Below are 24837 nucleotides of genomic sequence, written 5' to 3' on the forward strand. Positions count from 1 at the left end.
TTTGAACCATTTGAACTTTCTACTCAGAGCGTGAAAATATTTTGTTGGCGTCCACCTACATAGGGAACACTCGTCATCGTAGTAAAATGAGAGAAATATTTAACCGTTCGTTTTTCCCGCGCGCTGTTGAAGAGTGGAACGGTAGAAAAATAGCTTGAAAGTGGTTCAATGAACCCTGTGTCAGGCTCTTAATTGTGAATTGCAGAGTAACCATGTAGAAGCAGATCTAGATTTGCAAGAAAAAATGGTTCAAATGGGACTTAACTTCTGAGGTCATCAGTCCCCTGGAACTTAGAACTACTTAAACCTAACTAACCTAAGGACATCACACACATCCATGCCCGAGGCAGGATCCGAACCTGCGACCGTAGCAGCAGCGCGGTTCCGGACTGGAGCGCCTAGAACCGCTCGGCCACGCCGGCCGGCAGATTTGCAAGAAGTCTTAGGTTACTACTAATTATGTTTGAAAGACCAGTAATATACAACATGAACAACATAGGTCCCAAAATACTTGCGTGAGGCACACCTGAAATTATTTCTACATCTGTCACTGAATCTCCATCCGTTATAACATGTTGCCCCTTCCCTACCAAGACATCCTCAATCTAGTCACAAATTTGATGAAAATAGTAGCGTTCCACCTGAACCCCCTGAATGTTTCGCTGATGTCAGTCATTAGTGCCGGGCAGATGAGAGAACAGGGTTTCATACAGTTTCCCAGCCTGGCGAAGAACTGTACTGAAACTGCCACTGGCGTACACGACTGCTTCATTTTTAAATAGCCGACCTACCTCAATCTCTGTGGGGATGGCTGATCAGCAGAGGCGATTCCTCCGTGAAAGTTCAGCTGGCGGAGTAGATCTCCGAGTCGCTGGATGCGGATGCCGACCGTCGTCTAGTGCAGACTGCTGAAGCTCGAGGAAGCAGGCGGTCACTGGGGCCTCCGGCTCGTGGTACAGTGGGACAGCCGCCAGCCGCCAGCCGCCAGCCGCCAGCCGAGACCTGCTCACCTTGTGGAGCGAGGAGGCGCGCCGCCGCTCCGCCAATCGCCGACTGCGCTGCTGAGGCTCGTTCCGGTGGCCGCCGAGATTTTTTTGCTTTTTTTCCGTATTGGCGCGTGCGGATGACAAACAGAACGAGTTTGCGCGCGCGTGAACTACGGGAGAACCTTGGGCGTCGTGGGTCATGCCACCCGTTGTCGGATACAGCTGCTTACCATTTCGAAAAAATAAGTCAGTTTCCGCGACTACGCGTGTCATACAAGTCGACAGATTTTCCTGGAATCTCGTGTATCAGGAGACGCGAGTTCCGTGACTGCACAAGGTGATGCAGTTCGTCTTTCAAAAAGAAGCGTCTGATTTCACAACCCTATGCCGTGCGACCAAATCAAAGAGGTCGTTTCCTCGTCACTTCCGAAACCTGAACAAAGTGAAAAACATCCGCGGATATCACAGTACACACTACAACTAATGAAAGAGAGAAGCAGTCTGAAGAAAACTCGTATTTACACCACGCAGGGCCAAGACAGCTTCAGGAATGAAGAGCAGTTGAACGGAATGGACAGTGTCTTGAAAGGAGGGTATAAGATGAACATCAACAAAAGCGAAACGAGGATAATGGAATGTAGTCGATTCAGTCGGGTGATGCTGAGGGAATTAGATTAGGAAATGGGACACTTATTGTAGTAAAGGAGTTTTGCTATTTGGGGAGCAAAATAACTGATGATGGTCGAAGCAGAGAGGATATAAAATGCAGAATCGCGATGGCAAGGAAAGCTTTTCTGAAGAAGAGAAATTTGTTAACATTGAGTATAGATTCAAGTGTCTGGAAGTCTTTTCATAAAGTATTTGTATGGAGTGTAGTATTGTATTGAAGTGTAACATGGATGATATAAAATGTAGACTGGCAATGGCAAGGAAAGCGTTTCTGAAGAAGAGAAATTTGTTAACATTGAGTATAGATTTCAGTGTCAAACGAAAAAGGCTCGGAGCACTGTGGGGCTTAAGATCTGAGGTCATCAGTCCCCTAGAACTTAGAACTACTTAAACCTAACTAACCTAAGGACATCACACACATCCATGCCCGAGGCAGGATTCGAACCTGCGACCTTATCGGTTGCGCGGTTCCAGACTGAAGCGCCTAGAACCGCTCGGCCACACCGCCTGGCTTTAAATGTGAGGAAGTCGTTTCTGAAAGTATTTGTATAGAGTGTAGTTGTGTACTGTAGTGATACGTGAACGATAAATAGTTTAGACAAGAAGAGAATAGAAGCTTTCGAAATGTGATGCTACAGAAAAATGCTGAAAGTTAGATGGGCATATGACTTAACTCATAAGGAGGTACTGAATAGAATTGGGGAGAAGAGGAATTCGTGACACAACTTGACTAGAATTAGGGATCGGTTGGTAGAACATGTTCTGAGACATCGAGGGATCACCAATTTAGTATTGGAGGGCAGCGTGGAGGGTAAAAACCGTATAGGGAGACCAAGAGATGAATCCATTAAGCAGATTCAGAAGGAAGTAGGCTGCAGTAGGTACTGGGAGATGAAGAAGCTTGCACAGGATAGAGTAGCATGGAGAGCTGCATCAAACCAGTCTCAGGACTGAAGACCACAACAACAGCAACACATGTACTTGGCAGTGACACAACGCGCGAATATTACTTTCATGTTTACGTTTTGCGCCTCAGTGTATGTCCAAAGTGTCCAGAAACGTGCTGCAAATACAATAGATACCAAGGATTAGAACATTTTACTACACATAGCCACGGTGTATCATAAGCTGTCATGGACATTATAAAGACAATTTTGAGAAATACGTCTGGTATTGTGTAATTAAATAAATGTGTTTATGGTCGTACACCGAAGGAGAACGAGGATATGGGAAATGTGTTTACTATGCTTCTTTGCACTGAATGTCGGAGCTGGTGTTTCATCTGTGGACTTACTAAATAGATTGAATGTCATAAATTTTTCCAGAAAGGAAGTCGCAACAAATCTGTCCCAGCATACCTTTAGGAAATAAACTACAAATACCAAGCATTAAGTTAACTGCAGAAGAAATATAGTTTCAGTGGGGAAACTCAATACTATTTCAGAATACAAAACGACTCAAAACCGAAATTTTCGTAATCGCTTGGATCCCCTTAAACGATGATCACAACCCGGTATAATCCATACCCCAAAAAGGGTAAAATAAATGTTGCCACAACAGTTTCTACTATCCTTTCACATTTAGTTAAGTGGCAAAATAAAAGAAAAAACTTTTTGTCAATCGTGTGTTGCAATATACCTTCGACGATACGTAGGAAGCTAACAGGAAGGGTACTGGAATTGGAGAATGTTATGACGAGACGAAACTGCAATCACCGGCCATAACTGTAGGTTCTGAGATTGCTCTGGGGGATTGCTCATCGAACTACAGTATTACAGCTTAAACAGTGCCGGATATCTAGAGACCTTTGATTCTTTCCATGCACAATTAACAGATGCAGAAAAGTTGTATGCAGTATTCCAACAAGATGAAGCAACCGCTCACACATCCAACCAAAGTATGGCCCACATCACCAACGTGTTCCCTAAAGACATATTTGTCAGTAGGGGCCTCTGGCCTCCAATGTACCCAGACTTTACATGGTGAGGATATAATTTATGGGGCACACTAAGAAGCAAAGCGTATTCTGACAGTTCTCGTTCAACAGTTGATCTTAAACGAAACGCTACTAGAGAAACTAACAACATCACGCCTGCAGAATCGCGGCGTGTTGATGGAAACGTTATCACACGAAGTCAGTCATGCCTGGATGCCCATGAACACCACTACCAGCATCTCTTATAAACAGGTAACTATGTATTTTTAACGTTACTATTATCTATTCTTTTTTAGTTAGTTCACTGGTACTTGTATCTAGGGCGTGAGGCGTACTGGTTCTATGTGGGACACACTGTACTACAGTTACAAAGTGTGTGTTTGTCTTGAGGTAGCGTAATCGAAGCAACGCAGATACCCAGTCTTTATTCATCCAGTATTGAAGAATGAGAACACTTACTGACCTCCAATAAACCATACACACTATTTCAAAACTTTAGGGAATGTTTCCTTGCCGTGACCTCTCACGAAATGAAAAAAAAGAGTAGTATCGCTTACTATCTTTTCGCTGTACATACAGCAAACTTCAGTATCAGATTTGACGTTTTGATTTATTATTTCTTCACAACCTACTTCATGCGCAACAAAATTTGCAGACGGCATCCATATATACAACTGAACGTACCTGCAAAATTATATCCTTGTACGTAGTTCAGGAGATATGGTATAAATACTGAGGTGCATGAAAAGCTTGATTTTGCTTAAAATGAAGCGCAAGTTACCGGCACTAAACGAACTTTAAGCATAATTTGTAAGCATTTCTAAACTTTATCTCGCTTTCGTGCTTAAGGTCAGATATTTAACTCGTTTTAACGTAATCAGACATTTGAAGCTGTTTTATACATGGGAGCTCGATTCTTCAAAGAATCGGGTGTTTACTATTAAAATACTATCTCTACACAACGTTGCAGCGCCGCTTTAGCTACAGAATTACTATATGTTGCTGCACATCGATCATTTATACATTGAGAACATCCGAATGTGATAGCATTGATAAATCTCGAACTGAACTACATCAACAGGAGCTCAGTTATTATTTTTATCTGATTTCGTTATGTTACTCAGTTTACAAGAATTTTAGTACAATAATTATTGCGCCCTGTCGGTAGAGAGGCGATAAAAAGAAGAGTAAACGGCGCTGTGGCTTACCTTTTTCGCGCCTCATCCATGACTCGGCTGCTTCCAATTTCACGCTTTCAAATTGTGAAGGCTGCATTCTACACTCACCGGCGCTACGTCACCGTCGCCCCCCTCCCCCACTCTCTCTCCAAATAACTTCGTAAAACGTTCATGTTAGAAACACTCAGACTCGTAAACGTTTTCTTTGTCGCCCAGGCACACCTTAAAGAGCTTTTGGTGATAAACCATGTAACGACCGGTCTAGATAAGTTCTGCGTGCCTTGCGACTAGACACTGTTCGTTCGGACAAGAGGGGCGTGGTGCAAGATATTATCTGCCTACAATACCACTAACGAAAAGTTTGTCAAATGCTGCCAAACGAGACAAAGCTGACACAACTACGGTTACTGTAATGTGAGATTAAGAAAACCAGATTCCTGGAAAATTCTCTTGTAACCTTCTGCAAAGGAGCTGAGAAACTTCAGTATCGTTCCAGGAAGAGTTTATGTAAGAGTATGTTCGTATTCAGAAACGTGGAGGTGTAACAGTTTAATACTGAGCCAAATGATTTGGTGTTCTCTGCATGAAGTTGATAAGAGTTACATTCATATCATCACACTCACGGAACAGTTGATTAACAGGCCTCTTTACAAGTGTGCCCACACGATAGTTCGTAAGAGGGCCAAAGGAGGGGTGCGGGGACAACACCTGAGGTTATGGAGTATTTTTCTATTTTGGAAGACAAATCGATAAAAGAGTTGCAGTTCCGACCGACTTCAAAACCTATGTAATACCGAGTTTTAAATAATATTCTTAATAGAAAAACACCAGACTACACTATATTTTTTCCTTTCACTAAGAGCAAAGGGGGGGGGGGGAGAGGACCCGTTGCCCCGATGCATGGGGCTTAACTTACAACACTTTTCATACTGTTGTGACAAAAAATACTTTTTGTAATTGCAGAACTTCATTGTTTTGACCATATTCTGAGGCGTTTGTAATTAATATGAGAGAGTACACGACTTGGCACAAAGGTTGGACAAATGTCCTTGCTAATAGCAGAGTTATTTGCTTACATGCTGTACTATGAGCAACAGGGTACAGGTCGGTCGAGTCACAATATCCACCGATTCTATGAGCGCTTTGATGTGCTTTACGTGGGCAGCTCCGGGAGAAGGTTAACTGACCTCCACTGGACAAACTAGTATATCTTAAAAGATCGAAAATTTTAATTATTCGATCTGTTTACATCACGTACCAGGCCACATCGACAAAAGCGGCAAGGAACACGCTGATCAGCTTTTCAAAAACATGCTAGAAGCTGTACCCACTGTAATGTCTATTCCTCACCGTTATTGCTACCGATTTCTTGCAAAGACAAAGTCAGAGTGGTTACCGCTATATCAAGAGGACTTAACTTCCGTGGTATGTACTATTGGAATATCCGACAACTCACATCACTCAATGTTCCTTAATTTCTATCTCAAGCAGAAGGAGACGATCACTGTTAATAAGTCAAGAAGATTTGTGATTAGGTAATGGTAACAAGATTAATTTTGAATGACACGATGTAGAATGCCTCTACGATAAGTGTTTACAACGTGACACTGTGGTACATTGCAAACAGAATGGTTCAAATGGCTCTGAGCACTATGAGACTTAAATTCTATGGTCATCAGTCCCCTAGAACTTAGAACTACTTAAACCTAACTAACCTAAGGACATCGCACACGTCCATGCCAGAGGCAGGATTCGAACCTGCGACCGTAATGGTCGTGCGGTTCCAGACTGTAGCGCCTAGAACCGCTCGGCCACTGCGGCCGACCATTGCAAACAGTTACCGTTTATACCCTATGTACTAATGATAACAAAGGGTATAGATATTAAGTTCAAAAATTTTCAGTATGATAATGTCCTTTACGAATTGCTAGGAAGAAGTCTCGGGGACTCAAATCGAAGTCTCTTAGGTATCTTACTAGCCTCAGTGTAAAAAATATGACTGGCCAGCACAGGTTATTTAAAAGCTACGGCTACGTTTGCCGTTACGCCAATTGCGTTCTTTTTACTCTGGAGTGTCTACCTGTTTTAGTGACTGCTTCATTGCATTTTCCGTGGCCTTATCTCTTATGAATATCAAGAGAAATTTGTTCTCGCCGGCCAAGTTTTAATACGCTGGTGCAAAATAAACATGTTGTTGTTGTTGTGGCCTTCAGTCCTCAGACTGGTTTGATGCAGCTCTCCGTGCTACTCTATCCTGTGCAAGCTACTTCATCTCCCAGTACCTACTGCAGTCTACATCCTTCTGAATCTGTTTAGTGTATTCATCTCTTGGTCTTCCTCTACGATTTTTACCCTCCACGCTGCCCTCCAATACTAAATTGGTGATCCCTTGATGCCTCAGAACATGCCCCACCCACCAATCCCTTCTTCTAGTCAAGTTGTGCCACAAATTTCTCTTCTCTCCAATTCTATTCAATACCTCATTAGTTATGTGATCTACCCATCTAATCTTCAGCATTCTCCTGCAGTACCACATTTCGAAAGCTTCTATTCTGAGCACTAGAACGGGTTCTCATTGTGATCTTCCTGGCAGGGAAAATATTAGCATGGAAAATATGAGTAAATACAGGGAGAGGAAAAATACTCTGCCGAACTTGAGAGAGGAAAACTACCAAATTTATGAGGCAGGATAACTGACGCCTTTCAGCATCCAATTGAAATACTTGCACCAGGCGACTGAACACCCGTCTTGACGGACACCCAGTCAATCATATGGAATGGTTAAATGTTTTTAACATTAGAAGTAGCCTTTTCTGAAACCTAGACTGATGTTAAACAAGTGTCAGGTGATAGCAAGCTAGCCTATTTTAGACAATGAACGCATTTCACACTCTGCAACTGCAGTGCAGAAACATGTATTGTTTGCAATCAATGTGTCTGCACTGCGATCGCAGCGTATGAAGCGTCGCCCCACAGCGCAGCATTTGTAGGGTCTGTGCAGGATACGGTGGCCGATGCACAGCCACCAACTGTCGTCCAACGTGCTGGGCGAGTTCATTAGTGTGTTCGGAAGGGGAGGCTGACACTGTGTCACCTTTCGGCGATCGGCGAAGACGGAATCGAGGCACATGACCTGCAGTCTTTCTTAGATGATTTTACAGTAACTATTCGGTAAAAGAAAATCATTTTTGCTTTACTTGTAGTTTTCTATGCCAGGTTCATGTTGACGTGCCCATCATTTTACTAATGGTCATAGTTGTTGTGATATTTTCATATAATGAAACTAAAGTTTGGACTGAAAACTAGAGGCCGCTATGGTTTTGCGTATGGTATATATTACATAATATGTTATTGCGTATGAAAGTTAGCTAACATACTGAATTTTTCTTTAGACTTAGGTGGAGGTCTCTATCTGTCAACAGTCTGTGAAAGTTGATCTGACACTCATTCGCGATCGCGTTGCTCCAGTGAAAAAGCCAGAGCGAAATATCCACAACACACCTCATATTTCGTAAACGGTTCGAGAGATCAAAATGAGATTTTGGCAAATGATAGCATGAAAAGAGGAGAATATATTGCCAAATGGTTATTAGTATGCAAAACTTCATTATCTACCTTGTTATTTGAAAGAATGAGGTTTTTAAGGGCCCTTGATAACTGTTGAAAGGGGAAACAGCTGGTGAGACGAGAAATGGTATGGGTTTTGGAAGAACTTAAGTGACGACATTACACTTTTACTTTATCCCAAGAATGTGCTTCTTCGTAAGATACTGACCTCACTTTTCCTCAGTTTCTCACTTAATAAACTTAGCAGCCTACTGTCTAACAATTTTCTTGCAATTGTGTCTTCACAGCATGTTAATGAGGTGAGACTGTGTAAACTCCGCTGTTTTGGCAAAAGAAGCAGGTTTTAACAAGGAAACGAGAGAAATGAGCAGGTTTCATAATTCTCCACTCATGACATTTCTCTTAAAGTCACCAAAATGGTGAAAGTAAATTGCTGCATTTTCAATGCAATTCTTTTTAGGTACTTGCCAAAGCAGAGGTAACAGATCTTTTTGAATGGTCACCATGCAAGTGTGGCTGTGGAGACGCTCCACAAAATATTTACAAAACAGTGTGACTGCAGCTTGGGTTTAGAATGCCACTTCCCTTCCAGCACTCAGCATTCCCCCCACATCGCCTGCCAGCAATCCCACCACTACCACTCTCCCCACACGTGCCCTGCCGTCTGCATGTCTGCTAGCCTCACTCCCTTATCCCACCAGCACCCTGCATGGAAAGATTAAACGATACAACAAAGTGTGAGCGCATTGTCATTCCACCTTAGGGAGAGCATACAAAGAAAGCTGGTTACCTGCTTAGTGGGTCAGTAGGTGTGCTGTGGTTTTTGTTTGTTTATAACATGGTCCATTGCAGTATTTGTAATCCAGCATGTCTGTATTGTGTGTGTGTGTGTGTGTGTGTGTGTGTGTGTGTGTGTGTGTGTAGTCTAATGTCTGTGTTTCTGTGTTGCATGAGGATTGAGGACGATGATGATGATGAGAGAAGGGAGAGGGTGAAACCTGGTGCTGTACATAGCCTACTCCTTGCTGTACATAGCCTACTCCTTGCTGTACATAGCCTACTCCTTGCTGTACATAGCCTACTCCATGCTGTACATAGCCTACTCCTTGCTGTACCTAGCCTACTCCTTGCTGTACATAGCCTACTCCTTGCTGTACATAGCCTACTCCTTGCTGTACATAGCCTACTCCTTGCTGTACATAGCCTACTCCTTGCTGTACATAGCCTACTCCACGCTGTACATAGCCTACTCCATGCTATACATAGCCTACTCCATGCTATATGTAGCCTACTCCTTGCTGTACATAGCCTACTCCTTGCCAAGCTTAAGGCCCCACAATGAACAAATGACTGTCAACGGTGTCACACGCCCTCATTCCATGAGACACTGAGAGGTTTGGTATTTAAACAGGGACATTGGCGCGAAGTCTGGTGATCAGGAACTTTGCGCCACCACCTCTCCTCCCCCTGCCGGTACGGTTGAATGGTGGGAGCTGGAATGTACGAGACGTTGTTTGCCAGTGCCAGAGTTGGCGGTGGGCGATGCACTGTCCTGAAAAAAATCGAGGGGCCCACACCTCAACCACCATCAATCTTTCTCAAACTATTTTACAGAAACTGTTGGGTAAAATAAGAAATTATTTTTGTGTTACTTACTTATGGCTTTGTATGCCAGGTTCATCGTGAAATGCTTATCATTTCGTTAATCGTCATAATCGTTGTGATATTTCGTGTTTAGATAGCACACTGTGCAAAATATGAATAGATTGCAATGAGGAATGGGAATTTTGCGTTTGGTGCATATTACATCATACATTCCTGAATTTGAAATTGAGGTAAAATACGGATTTCTTTCTGTACACTTCGTATCTCCAATCTCGAGAAAATGGATATACAGGGTGTTACAAAAAGGTACGGCCAAACTATCAGGAAACATTCCTCACACACAAATAAAGAAAAGATGTTATGTGGACATGCGTCCGGAAACGCTTAATTTCCATGTTAGAGCTCATTTTAGTTTCGTCAGTATGTACTGTACTTCCTCGATTCACCGCCAGTTCGCTCAATTGAAGGAAGGTAATGTTGACTTCGGTGCTTGTGTTGACATGCGACTCATTGCTCTACAGCACATCAGTACGTAGCATCAACAGGTTAGTGTTCATCACGAACGTGGATTTGCAGTCAGTGCAATGTTTACAAATGCGGAGTTGGCAGATGCCCATTTGATGTATGGATTAGCACGGGGGAACAGCCGTGGCGCGGTACGTTTGTATTGAGACAGATTTCCAGAACGAAGGTGTCCCGACAGGAAGACGTTCGAAGCAATTGATCGGCGTCTTAGGGAGCACGGAACATTCCAGCGTATGACTCGTGACTGGGGAAGACCTAGAACGACGAGGACACCTGCAATGGACGAGGCAATTCTTCGTGTAGTTGATGATAACCCGAATGTCAACGTCAGAGAAGTTGCTGCTGTACAAGGTAACGTTGACAACGTCACTGTATGGAGAGTGCTACGGGAGAACTGGTTGTTTCCGTACCATGTACAGCGTGTGCAGGCACTATCAGCAGCTGATTGGCCTCCACGGGTACACTTGTGCAAATGGTTCATCCAATAATGTGTCAATCCTCATTTCAGTGCAAATGTTCTCTTTATGGATGAGGCTTCATTCCAACGTGATCAAATTGTAAATTTTTGCAATCAACATGTGTGGGCTGACTGGAATCCGCACACAATTGTGCAATCACGTCATCAACACAGATTTTCTTTGAACGTTTTGGCAGGCATTGTTGGTGATGTCTTGATTGGGCCCCAAGTTCTTCCACCTACGCTCAATGGAGCACGTTATCATGATTTCATACGGGATTCTCTACCTGTGCTTCTAGAAGATGTGCCTTTACAAGTACGACACAACATGTGGTTGATGCACGATGGAGCTCCTGCACATTTCAGTCGAAGTGTTTGTACGCTTCTCAACAACAGATTCGGTGACCGATGGATTGGTAGAGGCGGACCAATTCCATGGCCTCCACGCTCTCCTGACCTCAACCCTCTTGACTTTCATTTATGGAGGCATTTGAAAGCTCTTGTCTACGCAACCCCGGTACCAAATGTAGAGAATCTCGTGCTCGTATTGTGGACGGCTGTGATACAATACGCCATTCTCCAGTGCTGCATCAGCGCATCAGGGATTCCATGCGACGGAGGGTGGATGCATGTATCCTCGCTAACGGAGGATGTTTTGAACATTTCCTGTAACAAAGTGTTTGAAGTCACGCTGGTACGTTCTGTTGCTGTGTGTTTCAATTCCATGATTAATGTGATTTGAAGAGAAGTTATAAAATGAGCTCTAACATGGAAAGTAAGAGTTTCTGGACACATTATGAAACGTCCCCTTAGAAAAATTATACACGACTGGTCTATGTGAAACGACCTCTTTGAACAATTATACACGAATGTGCTTAAACTGACACACAATATCTTTAGCGCAACGCAATCTGACTTCCAAAAATCCCTACGAAAGAATGGCCCTGACTAACATTAATCTATATGTTTCACAAATCACTTACCTCACAAAAATCTTCGTTACTCAAGCTACTGCAATACAGCGAACGCCACTACTGCCAGCTAAATAAAAGATTCAAACTACTGAAGGCACTAACTACTGATAGGCATAGTTAGCAAATGAAAGATTTTAATAGAGAACAAACAATGTATTTACCTCACTAGTCATAATATATATAGCAGTTCATGACACCAATTCTTACAAATTTCAAAACTCCGCCATCTCTCTCCCCACGTCCACCACTGCTGGCGGCTCACCTCCAACTGCGCAACGCTACGCGCTGTTAGCATCCAGCTGCCGCTGCCCAACACTACAATGGCAGACAACAATGCAGACTAAACACAGACTGCACACGGCACAGCCAGTGATTTTTTCATACCGAGCGCTATGTGGCGTTACCAATAAGAAAACCTAAACAGCCTACTTACATAGCCCCCATGCTCCCCACAAAAAAATTTTACAAATTGTTTTGGGCAGTGGCCAATAATGATTTGATAAAATTTTTCATAATTACTATAACAAAGATATCAAATACACTCACTTATTGATACAATGTTGGTCAGAAGCTAAAATTTTCTCACAGTCCATAAAGACAGTCCTGATCGTTCATCACAGTAAAATTGCAGTGTTTTTTTCAAAGTCTGAGCAGTAAAAGAAATTGCACTTGGAAGTAGTGGATTTCTAAGCAGTCTTGAAGAAGTATTGTTGTCCTTCCAACGAAAGACAGTGCTGACTCTTGACATGCAGACAGGTAATGGGCCACAACAGAGCAAACCAACAGCAGAGTCAGTCGAAGTTTTGAAGAATATTGGTAGGTAGGTCATCACAGAGTAGACCCCTTGTAGTCCTGGTAGAGATTACGGTATTGGTGGGCCACCAGAGGTGCAGACCCATTGCAGTCCTTGTAGAAATAATGGTACCGGTGGGTTGTCAAAGGTGTAGACCCATTGTAGTCCTTGTAGAGATGGCCAGCAGCCATCTGTTTGACTGTGCAGGCGCACAATGACCATTGAAGAGTCTTGCGGATAACATAGCAAGTCCATAACCCACCACTTGTCCACTCACAAAGTTTTTGGAATTGTCCTTAGAACCAGCAATGCTGTTAACCAGTCCCTTGCTGAGTTATTAACACATGTGCAAACACTATCAGTCCCTACTTCTCACATATTGTCCATATACTATGACCAACAGAAACGTGTGCAGTGAAATGTAATTTACAAGTTACTTAATTTGATGAACTGGTGTCAATTACAATTTTATAACATGAGAATACAATAACAAAGGTACAAAAAATATCATTAAAGAACATAATAGTACAGATAACATTTGCAGTAATACAGGCTTTACAAAAGAATCGAAATAACATATACAACAGTGTTACAAAAATTACGACATAAGTACATACATAAAAGATTAGAATAACTTTTGAAACATCAACTTCACACATGAGCATTAGAACAAAACAGAATAAATAATGTTTAAACATCTTTACAAAGTAAATAGCATGTTATTAATGCAAATTATATTTGAGGATAACAGTATTTCTCATCATAGTAAATGTAGCTTAGTATTAGAAGAGAAAAAATTCTATGAAACAGTACACAGAGACAGGAAGAAAACAAATACACAAGGGTACACAAACAAATAGTGGGATAACACAAGGAAAGGACAGGGTTTGTTTTACTGCAGTATTTTGCAAACAAAACTTTCTTTACTTCTCGGAGATCTCCCTTCGTTCTTCATTATTTCCAAGAAGTCTTATCTATACCTGATTTCTGTACTTTTTTCGTATAACTTCTCAATGCATTTCTTCCAATCCATCACAAATCATTCTCTTATATAGGCTACCCCCTCTTAAGCTAACTTAAATCTACTGAGCTCAGATGCTTAACTAAGGGATGAGGCAATGCAGCAGCACAAAACAATTTACACAAAAAGCAATGATAAAAAAATGGAAATTGGCAAAAAAAGGCAGCAATATTACAACTAATATAAGGCAATGCGCAGCAAACAAGAAAAATAAATCAGTAGTAAAACTAGCTTAACAGAGTAATACAAAGTGATACTTAGTAGCACTATGCCAAGAAAACAGCAGCAGCAAATGCAGTAACTTATATCTAAACATGGTAAAGCTCAAGCATAAAAATATTACACTAAAGACAACAATGCAGATAAGGGAAATGTATATTCACATCTTAATATCTATGTAATTAAACTGGTGCACCACAACAACTTATTGTAAAAAAAATATTACCATGTACTTGAAAAGAAAATTATGTATGCAGTTACTGTTACTAGTCCCTTCTTATTGTTCTTTCCTTTCCAAGTGCTCCTTTTTGAAGAATGTGGATCATAAAATCGTTATTTAATAGATCTGTTGACAGAAAGTGTTCACATTAGCAAATGCATTTAATTTTATTTTATAAACCCAATGCTGCAACACAGCTGGAAACTAGATATCAAATGGAATAAGCAACTATGGACAAAGCATAAAAATATCATTCAATAGTCATGTGACATTTCATAAGTTAGTAGAATTCTCTCAACTCTCGTAGAAAGACGTTTGCTATAATCAGGTGTCAGATGTAAGTATCTTTCTTAGTAATGAGCGTGTCGTATTTGCGGTGCTTTCTACAAAGGAATGTCAATAGCGAGGATAATGGCCTCCTTTTTTTTTTACCTGTGCCTCTGAAAGGTACAAACTAATGGCTTTCTTTTGTCAGGTGGTTGTCGCGCAGCTGGGTGCCCACGACGCATTACGTGCAGGTGGTCACTTAATTGTCTTACCGAAATATTTACGACACCAGTTTCCGCTACAGTGGCAGTCTCATATAAAAAAATTCACAGGTCAAGAATTTGCGTTACAAATCTGTAGAAATAAAATCATTTAAAAATTATAGTGTTCAAAAATTTTCGACAGCATAGTGATACATTCACGCATATACATAGTTTTCATAACTCTTAAAGTACGATTCCTGGTTTCCAACAACCTTTTTCACAAACCAGAGTCCCTAACCACTACTCACTATTCCTTACCTTATTCGTCGACACTTCTTCAATATTTCATCATAACAGATACGTAGCATAACCAAATAACTCATATAGCATCAGCTTAAACATACCTCAGCAGCATAATTCACATCGTCGTCGTAATAATAACATCATAACACCTCAGTCAAATCTCAAAAATGTCATGGCTTTCTGCAATAATTTCAAAGCCTAAAAAAAATTTGTGCTCATGTCAAAAGTGTCATCTACCTCAAACGTACTTTAAAAATCATGACCCCATACCAAATACATCATTCAAAGCTCTCATAGTATCACAATGGTTCCGAAAAAATATGAACAGTTCACAAAATACAGACAAAATACAATTTCGTAAGTGTGAAGTTATCCAACAGTGTAATTACGTAAACATGTGTCACTGATGTAGTAAAAAAAAATGTTTGTCTCTCAGTTAAATGATCAGATAGCTGTGTAATTTATGTGTTAGATAAATATGGTACCGATGTGTAAAGTTGTATTAGCAAATACCATATTAGCTAGGGCTCCTTGTGCTTGCCAAACACATGGTACACAAAGTAAGCGTGTACCCCCCTGAGGATTAATGTAATTATATCCTCGGGTGTTGCAGATTACAGCAATGGAATGAAATGTATCATGGAAAACCTTTGTATCATTGTACTTCAAATATCTTTAAGAATAAATGTTTAAGTACAAAATTAATCACTCAAATACGTGTAAGGTTAGCGCTAAACTGTGCGTCTTGTTGTAAGATAATCTCTGTGGAAGTGTCGTAGTTATCGTCCTCCGAAAACTAAGTTCTGCAGAAGTCAATGTACTTTCCTCATGATAAACAAAAGTGAAATGCTTTGCGTATAGATATCGTAGTTACTACGCTTATTGTCGTGATGAAGTAAGTACTGTACTGTAACGTATTGTTGTGCTACAGAAAAGGCTGTCTCATTGTAGCTATACCACAAAAGTTACTAGTAAAACATGTTTTACTTTCCAGAATTATTCAGAAAAACTGCAGATATAAAACAGATACACCGCAAAAGCAACATTGCAAATTGTCACTCATTAGTAGCGTCGTGATATAATCGTGTAGCTGTCACATATACTAACCACTGTGTCATCTGGTATCTCACAGAAAGTGCTTTAAATCCAGAATGTATTTGCAAGTAAACCAAAATGTTGCATTAAAATCTCATTAGTAGTACTGGTAAATGTTCTAAGTATGTCAGCCTTATGGTCGTTACATAATCGTGCCACTAACAAGCAAGAATGTACACACACACAATGACACTGTGTCATCTGTTCACTGTAACAATGCATTCGTAATTTCTGTTTAGATAAGTTCTCTTGGTTCTTGATTGGATATTTAACTTAAATATTGCTGCATGTTAAGAGATTATAAGTCTGACAAAGCAACCTAGTAATGTGAAGTGAAAAGTTATATGGCAAATACCAAGTTACAAAGCAGATTATCTTTCAATAAACGGTTTTACATGTGAAATGTGGTGTAAACCTTTACTCTTCCTAGTACGCAGAGTTTCAACTTCAACGCAATTATCATGTGGTATACGTCGGATTCTGTAAGGTCCATTGTAAACTAGAAAGAATTTGTGACTCAAGTGTTTCTTCTTATGTGACAATGGATGAGCTTTAATGAGAACTTTCTGACCAATATATAATTTCTTTGCATTTGCTTTACCGTGTAATTTTTTCCTTTTGTCTGCAGCAGAATTTATATTTTTAATAGCCAAATCAATTATGTCTTTGTGTCGAAGTTTACGTGTATTCGGAAAAAGTACAAGCTCTCTGATTCTGTTTGGTGGTTCTTTATTCTTCAGTACAAGAACAGGTGGTAAAGCAGTGGAGTCATGAGGCATTTCATTCAGCACGTTTTGAAATAAGTGTAAATATCTGTCCCAATGCTGATGTTTTCTGTGACAATAAAGTCTGCAAAGCTTATTGATTTCTTTCATAATCCGTTCAGACGGGTTACAATGTGGTGAGTACAATGAAATAAAAACAGATTTGATTTTATGGTTACGAAGCATGCGTGACCAAACAGCAGATCTGAATTGCGGTCCGTTATCTGAAATTACTTTACTAACGTGTCCAACTTCACGTAAGAAATTTCTAACAAAGGCGTTGAATACAGACCGTCCAGTGGCTTTACGTAACGGAGTGAAAGAAACAAATTTTGAAGTAAGTTCAACAGCGACTAGAACGTACGAAAATCCATTAGATGTTCTGACAAGCGGTCCCAAGAGATCAACAGCAGCAAATTCTTTTAATTTAGAAGGAATGATAGGAAACAATGGAGCACGATGAGAGACAGTAGATGGTTTCGCCTTTTGACAAAGTTTACAAACAGAAAAGACTCTTCGAATTCTCTTTTCCATATTGTTAAAATAACAAGTCGTTCGAATAATATGATAACAATTTCGTGGACCAAAATGTGCATAGCTGAAATGAATGTACAAAATGAGCTTATTAACAAAATCGTCTGGAATGCAAAGTACCCATAGCTTGTCATCAACAGTGCATCGTTTGAACAGTATGTTGTTTCTAACCAGATAATAATGCCGAATCTGTGTGTGTGTCTTTTCATGCCATTTACTTTTGATATCTTTCCAAATCGGATCTTTATCTTGTTCATGAGCAATGTCCTTTAAAGATGTGGTGATGAAGTTTTCAAAGGCGACTTTCTGGATGTAAAGAATACTGAAATTTCTCTCGAGGTTGCTTTCTGTATTACTTTTCTCAAGCCCAGCCGGTGCGCGTGACAGTGCGTCCGCAACAATGTTCTCCTTGCCGGGAATGTAGACTATTGTGAAGTGGAATTCTTGCAGAAACAATGCCCAACGTTTTAACCTGTCATGATTTAATTTTGAAGACATAAGAAATTGTAATGCACGATGGTCACTGTATACTTTTACGTGCTTACCATAAAGAAAGAAACGGAATTTGTTAAATGCCCAAACGATAGCTAAAGCTTCTAATTCAGTAACGGAATAATTTTTTTCAGATTTTGTTAGCACTCGGCTAGCAAAAGCAATGGTTTTCTGAACAGTAATGTCATTTTCTGTGGCTTCTTGAAATAAATGGGCACCAAGACCGACTTTAGAAGAATCCGTGCTAAGGCAAAAATCTTGTGAGAGATCTGGATGAGCTAGTATTGGCGCGTTAAGTAACGATTCTTTCAAAGCATTGAATTCCAACTGTGCTTGTTCGTCCCAGTTCCAAATAGTATTTTTTCCAGTGAGAGAACAAAGTTTTGGTGTAACTAGAATTTGCATATTCAGAAAACGACGGTAAAAATTTACGAGACCTAGAAAACTGCGGACTTGTTTTTTTGTGGATGGAACTGGAATGGCTCTGATTGCCTCTAACTTTTCAGGATCCGGCTGAATGCCTTCAGAAGAAATAATATGTCCCAAAAACTTCACCTTTGTCCTACCGAATTCAGACTTTTCCAAGTTAACTGTAATTCCAGATTCTGCAAAAATACGTAACACGCTGTTGAGGATGCGATTATGTTGTTCCTATGAGGCTTCTGCTATCAGAATATCGTCCACATATAAGGTGATGTGACGTTTTAAGAACTCAGGTAATATGGAATTTAGCCCGCGAATGAATGCCGCCGAAGAAATGTTCAAGCCAAAAGGAAGTTTCGGAAACTGATAACAAACGCCGAAACAAAGGAAAGCTGTGTATTTTCTACATTCTGGATGAAGTTCGATCTGATAAAAGCTGTATCTGAGATCAATGGAAGACAACACTTTTACACCATTAAAATTTTGAAGAAGTTCTTCCAACGTTTGCGGCCTGTCTGTTTCAGGAATAATGATAGTATTGATTTGTCTCGAATCTAAGACAAGCCTGATCGATCCATTTTTCTTCTCAACAACATGTAATGGATTGTTGTATGAGCTTACTGCAGGCTCAATAATGCCGTCGTCAAGCATAGATTGTATTTCTGTTCTAACACGGTCCCTATAATGTGCTGTAATTACCTATGGCCTAACACAAAATTTAGTATGCTCACGAACACGGAATTGGTATTGAAATCCCTTGATTGTTCCTGTTTTGTGAGTAAAAACTGTGGAATGTGCTTGTAAAATCTCAAAAAGGTCCTGCCTATCAGTGTCATTACAATTCTCAATTTTTTTGAATTTTATTCTGAATTAACTCATTAGTTTCAAATATGCCGTCGATATCATCCCTGTCAGTACTTGCAGAGTGATTGTTAGTGTCTAGTTCCGTAGAAAATTCCGAACTGTTGTCTAACAGAAGGTAAAGCCGATTAATTTCCTCGTCATGGTTTGAGAGCCAATCTTCAAATTTCAAAGCTATTGACTTACCTTCTTTCTCTAAACTTATTTCAGCATCGTGAAAGTTTAAGATTGCTTTGTATTCATTCAAAAAGTCTACTCCCAGTATAATTTCCGTCGACAACAATGGAACAATAAGAAAATTCATAGAGAAGCTGTGGCTTTGACAAAAGAATTCCAAGTTGGTTTGTTGGCGTACATCTACACTTTTTCCAATGACTGCACCTTGTAATTTAATCTTGCGTAACGGAAGTGTGGGACAATCTTTCGATTTGCTGCATTTACTAGAAGCTGTTTCACTAATTACTGAAATGGGACTGCCTGAGTCAAGTACTGCCGTAAATTTTACGTCATTTACTGTAATGTGAATCACAGGATATGCAATGTTGTTATGTTTTACGTCGTGTCCCTGGAGTAATATGTCCCTAATGTCTTCCATTTTAACGTAATTACTAGCTACGGCAGCTGCGTCGTCAGTTTCATAAGTACGTTTTGAGGCTGCCAGCGGTATGAGTCATTGCCTATTGTGTCTTTGTTGGCGCGCGTCGTTATTGGGATTTGGAGACCTAACTTCTACAAATTCACCTTGTCGAGAGGGCCCTGCTCTGTTTGATTCCCGCCAGTTCTGCTGCAATTCAGGTCTGTCGTTACGATCATATCGTCTGTCGTCATGTCGGTAGATTCCATAGTTTCTTTCTTGTCGGTCACGTGGTGGAGAATTTCTCTCTGAATCGTAACTGCGCGCTGGACCGTTGCGTCTAAAGTTATTCTGTCTCCCTTGATAGTAATTATTTTGGTTCCCATATTGTCTGTTTCTCTGATTGTCTCTGTGATAGTCACTACCGCGGAGAGGTGACCTTTCCCTTAATTATTACTACTCTGCCATACGGGTGGTGTCTGTTTTGGTCACGATTTGTATTGTGAGAATAGCCTTGTCGTGTCCAGTTATTGTTTCTTTCATCGCGGAATTGCGACGGATGTGACCTGTAATTGTTGTGTTCCTGTTTTCGCGTTCCGCGATTGTCAGTGTCAATTTCTAATTCTTGTAAGAGTCCCTGGAAAGCTTCAATGTCGTCTTTGCAACGGCCTGCCAAAATAATATGCCGTAAATGTTCAGGCAATTTGATTAAGCAAATGCGGATGAGTTCTGACGGGCTGTATGGGTTTGACAGGTACTGATTCTTGTGCAACATGTCTTCAAAATATTTCACAAGACTGGAAAATTCAGATTGTTCGAAATGTTTCGTCATCATGATGCCATGTTTTACTCGGTCTTGTGTGGCTTGGGACCAATATGCTGAGAGGAAGGCATGGTAAAATTCTCCTTCACTGTGGCAATCGTGAATGACCGATCGCATTCTTACAGCTGGTTCATTCTCTAAGTAGCCACACATAAATTCTAATCTGTGCTCTAGTGACCAGTTGGGAGGAAAACAATGAGAGAATTGATGGAGCCACGCTTGTGGATGAATGTCGTTGCCAGAATTCTTAAATGTTTTGAATTTACGTGTAGTAATGAACAGCTTATAGTCAAAATCATCGTGTCGGCGGGTAGCATATCGTTCATTGTTACGTCGTGCCGGCAGTTCCATCTCAAAATTCGGTGCACCTTGCCAATTTCTTTCATAATTTTCGAAGTGCCCTGTGTTATTATTTTGTGGCTGTTCCGTATTTCTAGGTCCCTCTTCCCGTATTGGAGCGCGAGTGTCCTCTGAAATTCGTAATTGTTGTATTACCTGTGACAGCTGATCTTGTACTTCCCGGATTTCTCTTTGGTGTTGCGTACTAATTTGATTCAGACTTTGTTTGAATTTCCTAATTTGTTCGTACTCTTCTGTGTCATTAAAGACTACCGGTTTTGTGTCATTCAGATTATCATCTACCTTCGTAGATAAATTAGTGAACTGATCCGAAAGTTCGGCTACTTTCTCCGATAGTGAACACATTTCCTCAGTGTGTTTTTCTGAACCAAGTTTCAGAGTGTCCATTGGGTGTTGAAATCGAATCTACCGTGTCCTTTAAGTTTTCCTGAGTTCTTGCAAGTTGCGTAACCGAATCGGAGGATGCAACTGAGTCCATTTTAGCTTGAAAGGTGTCGTGATTTTCACGAACAATAGTTTGCAATTCTTTTATGGCTGCTTCGTGATTCTGTAATGCATTTTCATGCCGCGAAAAAATGGGTTGGAAATGCTCACAAATTTGTGATTTTACGTCATTACAGATTTTTTGACATTTCGATTCAATGTTATGTAACTCAGTAGTTAAATCTTCACGTGTTTGTTCAAGTGTGGTGTCTAACTTCCGAAGATTTTGTTCCATTGTGTCTAACTTTTGAAGATTCTGTCCCATTTGTTTCTGGTTTTGTTCATGCGTTGTGTCTAACTTTTGAAGATTTTGTTCCATTGTGTCTAACTTTTGAAGATTTTGTTCCATTGTGTCTAACTTTTGAAGATTTTGTTCCATTGTGTCTAACTTTTGAAGCTTTTGTCCCATTTGTTTGCATTAATTGTAATAACAATGCACTGGTGTCTGAAACATGTTCCTTAGTCCTATTCGGCAATGCATTTGCACCGGCAATATTCGCAGTTTGAAAAACAGAAAATGTGTCTTGACTTATTTGAGAAAACGGTGAGGACTCAAAACCTGAATCTACAGTATTTGCAATATTGTGTCCTGTCACTTCGGAATCCTGAGGAGAGCTGTTGCCAACCGATCGATCGATAATGCTTCCCTGTTCACTAATTGTTTCACTGCCTACACCATTATTTGCAACCCGCTCCATTTCCCTATGCACAATTACCAAATTACTACTTTGAACATTAGTTAATTCATTACATGGTGGCGCTAACACACTGCTTTCGTCTTCACTGTCATTTCTCAGTTTACTTTGGAGCCTAGTATTACGTTTTTCACACGCCATTATTGTCACAATATTTCACACGACAACACAGAAAAAAACACAATTTGAAGAGCAAAAATAAGAGAATACATTAACATAGAAACTAATATCTAGTTAATTGCAAGCGCAGCTGCGAAATACTTGGTGCAACTCTACATGCATTACACAACTGTTTTACTGTACAACAATGAAAGACTGCAACTACAAAGGAAATTCTCTCTATGATAAGGCGCTAGCAATAAACAAGAGCTACACTAACTACCCAAACTACAAGAAAAAATCAGAAGATTCCAGTGAGGTATCCTTGGCTAAGGGTTGACATATGACACGTCCCCTTAGAAAAATTATACACGACTGGTCTATGTGAAACGACCTCTTTGAACAATTATACACGAATGTGCTTAAACTGACACACAATATCTTTAGCGCAACGCAATCTGACTTCCAAAAATCCCTACAAAAGAATGGCCCTGACTAACATTAACCTATATGTTTCACAAATCACTTACCTCACAAAAATCTTCGTTACTCAAGCTACTGCAATACAGCGAGCGCCACTACTGCCAGCTAGATAAAAGATTCAAACTACTGAAGGCACTAACTACTGATAGGCATAGTTAGCAAATGAAAGATTTTAATAGAGAACAAACAATGTATTTACCTCACTAGTCATAATATATATAGCAGTTCATGACACCAATTCTTACAAATTTCAAAACTCCGCCATCTCTCTCCCCACGTCCACCACTGCTGGCGGCTCACCTCCAACTGCGCAACGCTACGCGCTGTTAGCATCCAGCTGCCGCTGCCCAACACTACAATGGCAGACAACAATGCAGACTAAACACAGACTGCACACGGCACAGCCAGTGATTTTTTCATACCGAGCGCTATGTGGCGTTACCAATAAGAAAACCTAAACAGCCTACTTACAACATGTCCACATAACATTTTTCTTTCTTTGTGTATGAGGAATGTTTCCTGAAAGTTTGGCCGTACCTTTTTGTAACACCCTGTATGTAGCTCAGTCAGTGCGTGCCACAACAGAGCGAAAGACAACTCTTCATAAGCAAACATCATATTTAATAAATGAGGTTTTGACAAATTATAGCATGCAAAGAGGTGATTATTTTGCCATATAGTTAATACACACTCCAAAAAAAAAAGTATTGCATCTCCTCGGTTCCGAGAGTGACGGAACCTGTACAGAAAATTGGAATTGAGATCAACATAAACATCATTTTCGCCCTTTTTATTGCTCATAAAAACCTCACATTGCATGTTGTACCATCATACAGCTAGACCTTCAGAGGTGGTGGTCCAGATTTCTGTACACACCTGTACCTCTAATACCTTGTTGCACGACTTCTTGCGTTGATGCATGCCCATATTCGTCGAGGCATACTATCCACAAGTTTGTCAAGGCGCTGTTGGTCCAGATTGCCCCACTCCTCAACGGCGTAGATCCGTCAGAGTGGTTAGTGGATCACGTCGCCCATAAACAGTTCTTTTCACTCTATCCCAGGCGTGTTCGATAGGGTTCATATCTGTAGAACATGCCGGCTACTCTAGTCGAGTGACGTCGTTATCCTGAAGGAAGTCATTCACAAGAAGTGCACGATAGGGCCGCGAATTATCGTCCATGAAAATGTGTGTCTCGGCAATATGCCACCGATATGGTTGCACTGCAGGTCGGAGGATGGCATTCACGTATCGTACAGATGTCACGGCGCCTTCCATGACCAACAGCGGCGTACGTCGGCTCCACATAATGCCTCCCCAAATAAGCAGGGAACCTCCAACTTGCTGCACTCACTGGACAGTGTGTCTAAGGCATTCAGCCTGACCGGGTTCCCTCCAAATACGTCTCCGACGATTGTCTAGTTGAAGGCATATGCGACACTCATCGGTGAGAACGTGATGCCAATCCTGAGCGACCCATTCGGCATGTTGTTGAGCCCATCTGTACCGCGCTGCTTGGTGTCGTAGTTGCAAAGATAAACCTAACCATGAACGTCGGGAGTGAAGTTGCGCATGATGCAGCCTACTGGGCACAGTTTGAGTCGTAACACGAGCCCTGTGGCTGCACGAAAAGGATTTTTCAACGTGGTGACGTTGCTGTCTGGGTACCTCGGTGCCATAAGCCGTATGTAGCAGTCATTCACTGCAGTAGTAGCCCTTGGACGGCCTGAGCGAGGCATGTCATCGGCAGTTTCTGTCTCTCTGCAACTCCTCCAAGTCCGAACAACATCGCTTTGGTTCACTGCGAGACGCCTGGACGCTTCCCTTGTTCAGAGCCCTTCGTGGCACAAAGTAACAATTCTGACGCCATCGAACCGCGGTACTGACAGTCTAGGCATGGTTGAACTACAGAAAACACCAGCCATGTACCTCCTTCCTGGTGGGCCGGCCGGGTTGGCCGAGCGGTTCTAGGCGCTACAGTCTGGAACCGCGCGACCGCTACGGTCGCAGGTTCGAATCCTGCTTCGGACATGGATGTGTGTGATACCCTTAGGTTAGTTAGGTTTAAGTACTTCTAAGTTCTAGGGGACTGATAACCTCAGAAGTTAAGTCCCATAGTGCTCAGAGCCATCATCCTTCCTGGTGGAATGACTGCTACTCATCGGCTGTCGGACCCCCTCCGTCTAATAGGCGCTGCTAATGCCTGGATGTTTACATCTTTGGGCAGG

At 41.1% G+C, this 24837-nt stretch overlaps 1 protein-coding gene across 1 annotated transcript in view; it reads right to left on the bottom strand.

Annotated features, from left to right (window-relative positions):
• The window catches only part of LOC126335484 (L-threonine 3-dehydrogenase, mitochondrial), a 265944-nt gene extending 264891 nt beyond the window's left edge, over positions 1-1053 (bottom strand). The window contains exon 1 of the mRNA XM_049998808.1: positions 792-1053. The gene's annotated coding sequence lies outside the window, so the exon portion shown is untranslated. The remainder of the gene's footprint in view (positions 1-791) is intronic.
• Between the last annotated feature and the right edge of the window lie 23784 nt (positions 1054-24837).

Source organism: Schistocerca gregaria, chromosome 2, assembly GCF_023897955.1.
Source record: "Schistocerca gregaria isolate iqSchGreg1 chromosome 2, iqSchGreg1.2, whole genome shotgun sequence".
Classification (NCBI taxonomy): Eukaryota; Metazoa; Arthropoda; class Insecta; order Orthoptera; family Acrididae; genus Schistocerca; species Schistocerca gregaria.